The sequence below is a fragment of the Balaenoptera physalus genome (genome assembly GCF_965194825.1).
Source record: "Balaenoptera physalus genome assembly, chromosome: 2".
NCBI lineage: Eukaryota > Metazoa > Chordata > Mammalia > Artiodactyla > Balaenopteridae > Balaenoptera > Balaenoptera physalus.
In genome coordinates, this window is record NC_138883.1 from 89,429,003 (window position 1) to 89,439,359 (window position 10,357).

The 10,357-nt window shown below is 41.7% G+C and overlaps 1 pseudogene across 1 annotated transcript; it reads left to right on the forward strand.

Moving 5' to 3' along the window:
* Nucleotides 1-536: 536 nt before the first annotated feature.
* On the forward strand, nt 537-7,875 carry LOC309655155 (programmed cell death 6-interacting protein-like; annotated as a pseudogene). Its single transcript, XR_014268843.1, has 2 exons — nt 537-1,003; nt 5,391-7,875. The product of XR_014268843.1 is annotated as a programmed cell death 6-interacting protein-like (transcript).
* Nucleotides 7,876-10,357: the final 2,482 nt, after the last annotated feature.

Here is a 10,357-nt window from a genome sequence, read left to right on the forward strand (position 1 = left end):
TTCTGGAGAAATGCATGGTCCGAAAGGATACATGCACCCCAATGTTCATTGCAGCACTGTTTACAGTAGCCAAGACATGGAAGTAACCTAAATGTCCAGCGAGAGAGGAATGGATAAAGATGTCTTACATATATACAATGGAATATTACTGAGCCATTAAAAAGAATGAAATAATGCCATTTGCAGCAACATGGACAGACCCAGAGACTGTCATACTGAGTGAAGTAAGACAGAGAAAGAGAAATATCGTATGATATCGCTTAAATGCAGAATCTAAAAAGAAATGATACAAATTAACTTATTTACAAAACAGAAAGAGACTCAGGGACTCAGAACGAACTTACGGTTACCAGTGGGGAAGGGTGGGGGGAAGGGATGGTCAGGGAATTTGGAATTGACATGTACACAATGCTATATTTAAAGTGGATAACCGGAGCACAAGTCCCTTAGCCCGTCGGTCGGCCAGTCCGCCGACCCGGTACCCCGCGCGCCTCGGCCTTCGTCGCCGTCCCATGGTCTCCTTGGCCTGAAGGGTGGCCGAGGCACTCGCCATGGTGACGTTCATCTCAGTGCAGCTGAAGAAGACCTCGGAGGTAGACCTGGCCAAGACGCTGGTGAAGTTCATCCAGCAGATGTACCCGAGCGGCGCAGAGGAGCAGGCCCAGTACTGCACGGGGCGGAGGAGCTCAGCAAGCTGTGCCACACTGCACTTGGCCGACTGCTGGACAAGCACAAGGGCGCACTCGAGACACTGCTGAGATATTATGATCAGATCTGTTCCACTGAACCCAAATTCCCATTTTCTGAAAACCAGATCTGCTTGACATTTACCTGGAAGGATGCTTTTGATAAAGGTTCACCTTTTGGAGGATCTGTAAAATTGGCTCTTGCAAGCCAAGGTTATGAAAAGACCTGTGTGGTGTTCAGTTGTGCAGCCTTAGCTAGCCAGATTGGAGCAGAATAGAACCTGGATAATGATGAAGGATTGAAAATCGCAGCTGAGGTCTGGGCAAGATGGTGGAAGAGTAAGACGCAGAGATCGCTTTCCTTCCCACAGATACATTAGTAATACATCTACACATGGAACTGCTCATACAGAACACCCACTGAACGCTGGCAGAAGACATGAGACCTCCCAAAAGGCAAGAAACCCCCCACGTACTTGGGTAGGGCAAAAGAAAAAAGAAAAAACAGAGACAAAAGAATAGGGACGGGACCTGCACCAGTGGGAGGGAGCTGTGAAGGAGGAAAGGTTTCCACACACTAGGAAGCCGCTCTGCGGGCGGAGACTGCAGGTGGCGGAGGGGGGAAGCTTCGGAGCCACGGAGGAGAGCACAGCCACAGGGGTGCCGAGGGCAAAGCAGAGAGATTCCCGCACAGAGGATCGGTGCCGAGCAGCACTCACCAGCCCAAGAGGCTTGTCTGCTCACCCGCCGGGGCGGGTGGGGGCTGAGAGCTGAGGCTCGGGCTTCAGTTGGATCGCAGGGAGAGGACTGGGGTTGGCTGCGTGAACACAGCCTGAAGGGGTTAGCGCACCACAGCTAGCCGGGAGGGAGTCCGGGAAAAAGTCTGCAGCTGCCGAAGAGGCAAGAGACTTCTTCTTGCCTCTTGTTTCACGGTGCGCAAGGAGACGGGATTCAGAGCGCCGCCTAAACGAGCTCCAGAGACGGCCGCGAGCCGCGGCTATCAGCATGGACCCCAGAGACGGGCATGAGACGCTAAGGCTGCTGCTGCCGCCACCAAGAAGCCTGTGTGCGAGCACAGGTCACTGTCCACACCGCCCCTCCCAGGAGCCTGTGCAACCGGCCACTGCCAGGGTCCCATGAGCCAGGGACAACTTCCCAGGGAGAATGCACAGTGCGCCTCAGGCTGCTGCAACATCACACCGGCCTCTGCCGCCACGGGCTCGCCCCGCATCCGTACCCATCCCCTCCCCCAAGCCTGAGTGAGCCAGAGCCTCCGAAGCACCTGCTCCTTTAACCCCCTCCTGTCTGGGCGGGGAACAGACGCCCTCAGGCGACCTACACGCAGAGGCGGGTCCAAATCCAAAGCTGAACCCCAGGAGCTGTGCGAACAAAGAAGAGAAAGGGAAATTTCTCCCAGCAGCCTCAGAAGCAGCGGATTAAAGCTCTACAAACAATCTGATGTACCTGCATCTGTTGAATACCTGAATAGACAACAAATCATCCCAAATTCAGGAGATGGACTTTGGGAGCAGGATATATTAATTTTTCCCCTTTTCCTTTTTTTGTGAGTGTATATGTGTATGCTTCTGGGTGAGATTTTGTCTGTATAGCTTTGCTTTCACCACTTCTAGGGTTCGGTCCGTCCGTTTTTTTTTTTTTTTTTTACTTAAAAAATTTTTTTCTCTTAATAAACTTTTTCATAATAATTTTTTTCTTATTTTTTATTTTAAAAAATTAAAAATTTTTTTCTTAATTTTTTTCTTACTTTTTATTATAAAAAATTAATAAATTTATTTTAAAAAATTAATTTTTTTCTAAATAAATTTTTTCTTAATAATTTTTTTCTTATTTTTTATTATAATAGCTTTATTTTATTTTATTTTATCCTCTTTCTTTCTTTCTTTCTATCTCTTCTCCCTTTTAACCTGAGCTGTGTGGATGAAAGGCTCTTGGTGCTCCAGCCAGGCATCAGGGCTGTGCCTCTGAGGTGGGAGAGCCAACTTCAGGACACTGGTCCACAAGAGACCTCCCAGCTCCACGTAATACCAAACGGCAAAAATCTCTCAGAGATCTCCATCTCAACATCAAGACCCAGCTTCACTCAACAACCAGCAAGCTACAGTGCTGGACACCCTATGCCAAACAACTAGCAAGACAGGAACACAGCCCCATCCATTAGCAGAGAGGCTGCCTAAAATCATAATAAGGCCACAGACACCCCAAAACACACCACCAGACGTGGACGTGCCCACCAGAAAGACAAGATCCAGCCTCATCCACCGGAACACAGGCACTAGTCCCCTCCACCAGGAAGCCTACACAACCCACTGAACCAACCTTAGCCAATGGGGACAGATACCAAAAACAACAGGAACTACGAACCTGCAGCCTGTGAAAAGGAGACCCCAAACACACTAAGATAAGCAAAATGAGAAGACAGAAAAACACACAGCAGATGAAGGAGCAGGGTCAAAACACACCAGACCTAACAAATGAAGAGGAAATAGGCAGTCTACCTGAAAAAGAATTCAGAATAATGATAGTAAAGATGATCCAAAATCTTGGAAATAGACAAAATGCAAGAAACATTTAACAAGGACGTAGAAGAACTAAAGAGGAACCAAGCAACGATGAAAAACACAATAAATGAAATTAAAAATACTCTAGAAGGGATCAATAGCAGAATAACTGAGGCAGAAGAACGGATAAGTGACCTGGAAGATAAAATACTGGAAATAACTACTGCAGAGCAGAATAAAGAAAAAAGAATGAAAAGAACTGAGGACAGTCTCAGAGACCTCTAGGACAACATTAAACGCACCAACATTCGAATTATAGGGGTCCCAGAAGAAGAAGAGAAAAAGAAAGGGACTGAGAAAATATTTGAAGAGATTATAGTTGAAAACTTCCCTAATATGGGAAAGGAAATAGTTAATCAAGTCCTGGAAGCACAGAGAGTCCCATACAGGATAAACCCAAGGAAAAACACGCCAAGACACATATTAATCAAACTATCAAAAATTAAATATAAAGAAAACATATTAAAAGCAGCAAGGGAAAAACAACACATAACACACAAGGGAATCCCCATAAGGTTAACAGCTGATCTTTCAGCAGAAACTCTGCAAGCCAGAAGGGAGTGGCAGGATATACTTAAAGTGATGAAGGAGAAAAACCTACAACCAAGATTACTCTACCCAGCAAGGGTGAGTCTCAAATCTGAATCTCATTCAGATTTGATGGAGAAATTAAAACCTTTACAGACAAGCAAAAGCTGAGAGAGTTCAGCACCACCAAACCAGCTTTACAACAAATGCTAAAGGAACTTCTCTAGGCAAGAAACACAAGAGAAGGAAAACACCTACAATAACAAACCCAAAACATTTAAGAAAATGGGAATAGGAACATACATATCAATAATTACCTTAAATGTAAATGGATTAAATGCTCCCACCAAAAGACACAGACTGGCTGAATGGATACAAAAACAAGACCCGTATATATGTTGTCTACAAGAGACCCATTTCAGACCTAGAGACACATACAGACTGAAAGTGAGGGGATGGAAAAAGATATTCCATGCAAATGGAAATCAAAAGAAAGCTGGAGTAGCAATTCTCATATCAGACAAAATAGACTTTAAAATAAAGACTATTACAAGAGACAAAGAAGGACACTATATAATATCAAGGGATCGATCCAAGAAGAAGGTATAACAATTGTAAATATTTATGCACCCAACATAGGAGCACCTCAATACATAAGGCAAATACTAACAGCCATAAAAGGGGAAATCGACAGTAACACAATCATAGTAGGGGACTTTAACACCCCACTTTCACCAATGGACAGATCATCCAAAATGAAAATAAATAAGGAAACACAAGCTTTAAATGATACATTAAACAAGATGGACTTAACTGATAGTTATAGGACATTCCACCCAAAAACAACAGAATACACATTTTTCTCAAGTGCTCATGGAACATTCTCCAGGATAGATCATATCTTGGGTCACAAATCAAGCCTTGGTAAATTTAAGAAAATTGAAATCGTATCAAGTATCTTTTCCGACCACAACGCTATGAGACTAGATATCAATTACAGGAAAAGATCTGTAAAAAAATACAAACACATGGAGGCTACACAATACACTACTTAATAACGAAGTGATCACTGAAGAAATCAAAGGGGAAATCAAAAAATATCTAGAAACAAATGACAATGGAGACACGACGACCCAAAACCTATGGGATGCAGCAAAAGCAGTTCTAAGAGGGAAGTTTATAGCCATACAAGCCTACATCAAGAAACAGGAAACATCTCGAATAAACAACCTAACCTTGCACCTAAAGCAATTAGAGAAAGAAGAACAAAAAAACCCCAAGGCTAGCAGAAGGAAAGAAATCATAAAGATCAGATCAGAAATAAATGAAAAAGAAATGAAGGAGACAATAGCAAAGATCAATAAAACTAAAAGCTGGTTCTTTGAGAAGATAAACAAAATTGATAAACCATTAGCCAGAGTCATCAAGAGAAAAAGGGAGAAGACTCAAATCAATAGAATTAGAAATGAAAAAGGAGAAGTAACCACTGACACTGCAGAAATACAAACGATCATGAGAGATTACTACAAGCAACTCTATGCCAATAAAATGGACAACCTGGAAGAAATGGACAAATTCTTAGAAAATCGCTGCTAAGCATTATCAGTTTGCTAGTGGTGCCTTTTTGCATATTAAAGAGACGGTTTTATCTGCCGTGAATAGAGAGCATACTGTGGACATATCTCCAGATACCATCGGGACCCTCAGTCTTATCATGCTGGCACAGGCCCAAGAAGTATTTTTTTTTAAAGCCACTAGAGATAAAATGAAAGGTGCCATCACAGCTTAACTGGCTAATCAGGCTGCAGATTATTCTGGTGATCCTTTAAACAGTGTCAGTACAAAGATACTCTCCCCAAGTATTTTTATTTCCAGGAGGTGTTTCCTGTCTTGGTTGCAAAGCACTGTATCATGCAGGCCTATGCTGAGTATCACCAGTCTATCCTGGCAAAACAGCAGAAGAAATGTGGAGAAGAGATTGCAAGGTTACAGCATGCAACAGAATTGATTAAAACAGTGACATCTCGCTATGATGAATATGTCAACGTGAAGGAATTGTCTGACAAAATCAACCATGCCCTTACTGCAGCAAAGAAGGATAATGACTTCACTTATCACGATCGAGTTCCAGACCTTAAAGATCTAGACCCTACTGGCAAAGCCACATTTGTGAAATCTACGCCAGTCAATGTGCCCATCAGCCAGAAATTCACTCATCTGTTTGAGAAGATGGTTCCTGTGTCAGTGCAGCAGTCTTTGGCTGCCTATTATCAGAGTAAGCTGATTTAGTTAACAGATCAATTGCTCAAATGAGAGAAGCCACCACTTTGGCAAATGGGGTGTTAGCTTCACTTAATCTTCCAGCAGCAATTGAAGATATATCTGGAGATACTGTACCTCAGTCTATATTGACTAAGTCCACATCTGTGATTGAAAAGGGAGGCATTCAGACTGTTTATCAGCTGATCAAAGAGCTACCTGAACTTCTACAAAGAAATAGAGAAATCCTAGACGAGTCATTAAGACTGATGGATGAAGAAGAAACAACTGACAATGATTTAAGAGCAAAATTCAAGGAACGCTGGCAAAGGACGCCACCCAATGAACTCTATAAGCCTTTAAAAGCAGAGGGAAGCAACTTCAGAACTGTTTTGGATAAAGCTGTGCAAGCAGATGGACAGGTGAAAGAGCGTTACCAGGCTCACCAGGACACCACTGCACTTCTGTGTAAGCCGGAGCCGGAGCTGAATGCTGCCATCCCGTCTGCTAAACCGGCGAAGACCATGCAGGGCAGCGAGGTTGTAAATGTCTTAAAATCCTTACTGACAAATCTTGATGAAGTAAAGAAGGAAAGAGAGGGGCTGGAGAATGACCTGAAATCAGTGAATTTTGACATGATGAGCAAAATTTTGACTGCTCTGGCTCAAGGTGGTGTGATAAATGAAGAAGCTATTTCTGTTATTGAACTGGATCAAATCTATGGGGGTCTTACAACTAAAGTCCAAGAATCTCTAAAGAAACAAGAAGGACTTCTTAAAAATATTCAGGTCTCACACCAGGAATTTTCAAAAATGAAACAGTCTAACAATGAAGCTAATTTAAGAGAAGAACTTTTGAAGAATTTAGCTGCTGCGTATGACAACTTTGTTGAACCTGTAGCTAATTTGAAGGAGGGCACAAAGTTTTACAATGAGCTGACTGAAATACTCGTCAGGTTCTAGAACAAATGCAGTGATATAGTGTTTGCACGGAAGACAGAGAGGGATGAACTCTTAAAGGACTAGCAACAAAGCATTGCCAGAGAACCCAGTGCTCCTTCAGTTCTTACACCTGCGTATCAGTCCTCTCCAGCAGGGGGACACAAGCCAACACCTCCAACTCCAGCGCCAAAAACCAAGCCGCCTACTAAGCCTCAGCCCCCAGCCCAGCCTCCACCCCCTGTGCTTCCAGCAAATCAAACTCCTCCTGCTACTGCTCCAGCTTCAGCTCCAGCTCCAGCGAGTACTGGGACCACTGCACCAGCTCCATCATAAACTCCTGGTTCAGCTCCTCCTCTGCAGGCCCAGGGACCCCCGTACCCCACCTATCCAGAGTATCCTGGGTACTGCCAAATGCCCATGCCCATGGGCTATAATCCTTATGCATACGGCCAGTATAATATGCCATATCCGCCAGTGTATCACCAGAGCCCTGGACAGGCTCCGCACCCAGGACCCCAGCAGCCTTCATACCCCTCCCCTCAGCCACCACAGCAGCCTTACTATCCACAGCAGTAATATGTCAGCTCAGAAGCTCAGCTGGTTCAGCTCAAAGGGAAAGAAATACAAACCCTGCAATAAGTGTACTAAACCCTTCGCTCTGGTTAATATAACGTACTCTAATGTACTGAATGCAGTGTATAATTTCTGTCTGCGGCTAGAAGTTGTGCCCCAGTTCCACATTTGATTGCACATAGGCCATTTGCTGCTGTTGCAGTATAAAGACTAATTATAATAGGATTTGAAATAAATTACATTACAGTTCATAAAAGCTGAAAATGAGAAATTAAACCCACAAGTGAAACGTTTGAAATTATTATAGTTATGTCTACGTAAGACATGACTGGAACATCAGATGCTTACAATGATGGTTTCAGTACTGATATTCAAGAAAACTAAGTTATCTTTCTCTTTTGGCTTGTTGATTTGGTTTAATTTTCATTATGCTATTTTGCATAATCAAAACATTGTAAATCTTATAATTTAAAAATAAATTCCTTAAGAACAGTTAAAAAAAATAAAAATAAAATGGATAACCGACAAGGACCTACTGTATAGCACAGGGAACTCTCCTCAATATTATGTAACAACCTAAATGGGCAAAGAATTTGAGAAAGAATAGATACGTGTATGGGTTTGCCAAAAAGTTTGTTAATTTTTTTCCGTAAGATGGCTCTAGTAGCGCTTACCTGTCTTTAACTTCATTCGAAACAATTTTGTTAGATTGTATTCTGACAGCTGTCATAGCAGCATGCATTTAAAAAAACTTAGCAAAATTGGTGAATTTGGGGGTAGCCATTTTAATACTGAAGATGGAAGAAAAAAGCAACATTTTTGGCATACTATGCTTTATTTCAAGGAAGGTAAAAATGCAACTGAAATGGAAAAAAAGATTTGTGCAGTATATGGAGAAGGTGCTGCGACTGATCAAACACGTCAAAAGTGGTTTGCAAAGTTTTGTGCTGGAGATTTCTCACTAGATGATGCTCTACAGTCAGGTAGACCAGTTGAAGTTGATAGTGATCAAATTGAGACAGTAACTGAGAAAAATCAAAGTTATACCACATGGGAGATAGCCAACATACTCAAAATATCCAAATCAAGCAAAGAAAATCATTTGCACCAGCTTGGTTATGTTAATCGCTTTGATGTTTGGGTTCCACATAAGCTAAGCGAAAAAAACCTTCCTGACCATATTTCCACATGCAATTCTCTACTTAAACATAATGAAAACGTTCCATTTTTAAAACAAATTGTGACGGGAGATGAAAAGTGGATAGTGTACAATAATGTGGAACGGAAGTGATCATGAGGCAAGTGAAATAAACCACCAACCACACCAAAGGCCAGTCTTCATCCAAAGAAGGTGATGTTGTGCATATGGTGGGATTGGAAGGGAGTCCTCTATTATGAGCTCCTTCCTGAAAACCAAACGACTAATTCCAACAAGTACTGCTCCCAATTAGACCAACTCAAAGCAACACTTGAGGAACAGCATCCAGAATTACTAACAGAAAACGCATCATCCTCCATCAAGATAACACAAGACCGCATGTTTCTTTGATGACCAGGCAAAAACTGTTACAGCTTGGCTGGGAAGTTTTGATTCATCCACCGTATTCACCAGACAGTGCACCTTCGGATTTCCATTTATTTTGGTCTTTACAAAATTCTCTTAATGGAAAAAGTTTCAATTCTCTGGAAGACTGTAAAAGGCACCTGGAACAGTTCTTTGCTCAAAAAGATAAAGTTTTGGGAAGATGGAATTATGAAGTTGCCTGAAAAATGGCAGAAGGTAGTGGAACAAAATGGTGAATGCATTGTTCAATAAAGTTCTTGGTGAAAATGAAAAATGTGACTTATTTTTACTTAAAAACTGAAGGAACTTTTTGGCAACCCAGTATATGTATAACTGAAGCACTTTGCTGTACACCTGAAACCATCACAACATTGTTAATCAACTGTACTCCAATATAAAATAAATGTTAAAAAAAAATCAGTACTGAATCAATACTCTGGCTCAGAGATACTCTAACTGATCCCAGAAACCAAGTAAAAGAGATGCAGGCATCCTAAAAATTCGAGGATGGGTATTAGTAAAGAAGGAAACACTTGAACTTGGAATTATGTGGACCATCTATATGGCCTAAACATATGTGGAAATACATCTATGTATCTGGATATGACTGTAGTGAAGTCTAGACAATCATCCAAATAATCCAGATCCCCAAAAGGCCAGGATTTTAGACTTGATGTATCCACATTAATTCACTAGATATTTATAAACACACAGTTTACTTTGCCTCTGGCTGCAGCTGTACAGTGGAGAGAAACAGACTTTGGATCAGTGTACTTCACCCATCCAATTCCCTTGAACATCTACTGTCCTTAATATGTACACATGTAGCCAAGTCTATCACCTATACAGTCAAAGTGAAGTGGAAGGTGGATATAGTTATATACAGATAATGCAGATTAAAAAGTATGCTGGCAGGGAGATCAGCTCAGCGCTTTGTAACCAGCTAGAAGGGTGGGATAGGGAGGGTGGGAGGAAGGGAGACACAAGAGGGAAGAGATGTGGGGATATATGTATATGTATAACTGATTCACTTTGTTATATAGCAGAAACTAACACACCATTGTAAAGCAATTATACTCCAATAAAAGCGTTAAAAATAAATTTAAAAAATACCTAACCCTTAAAAAATAGATATAGCCATCACCTGACATGGCATAATATTAATAATCAAACAAAATAAAAAACCTACATGGAAAATTTAAAAAAAATAGTATGTTGGGGGGAAAC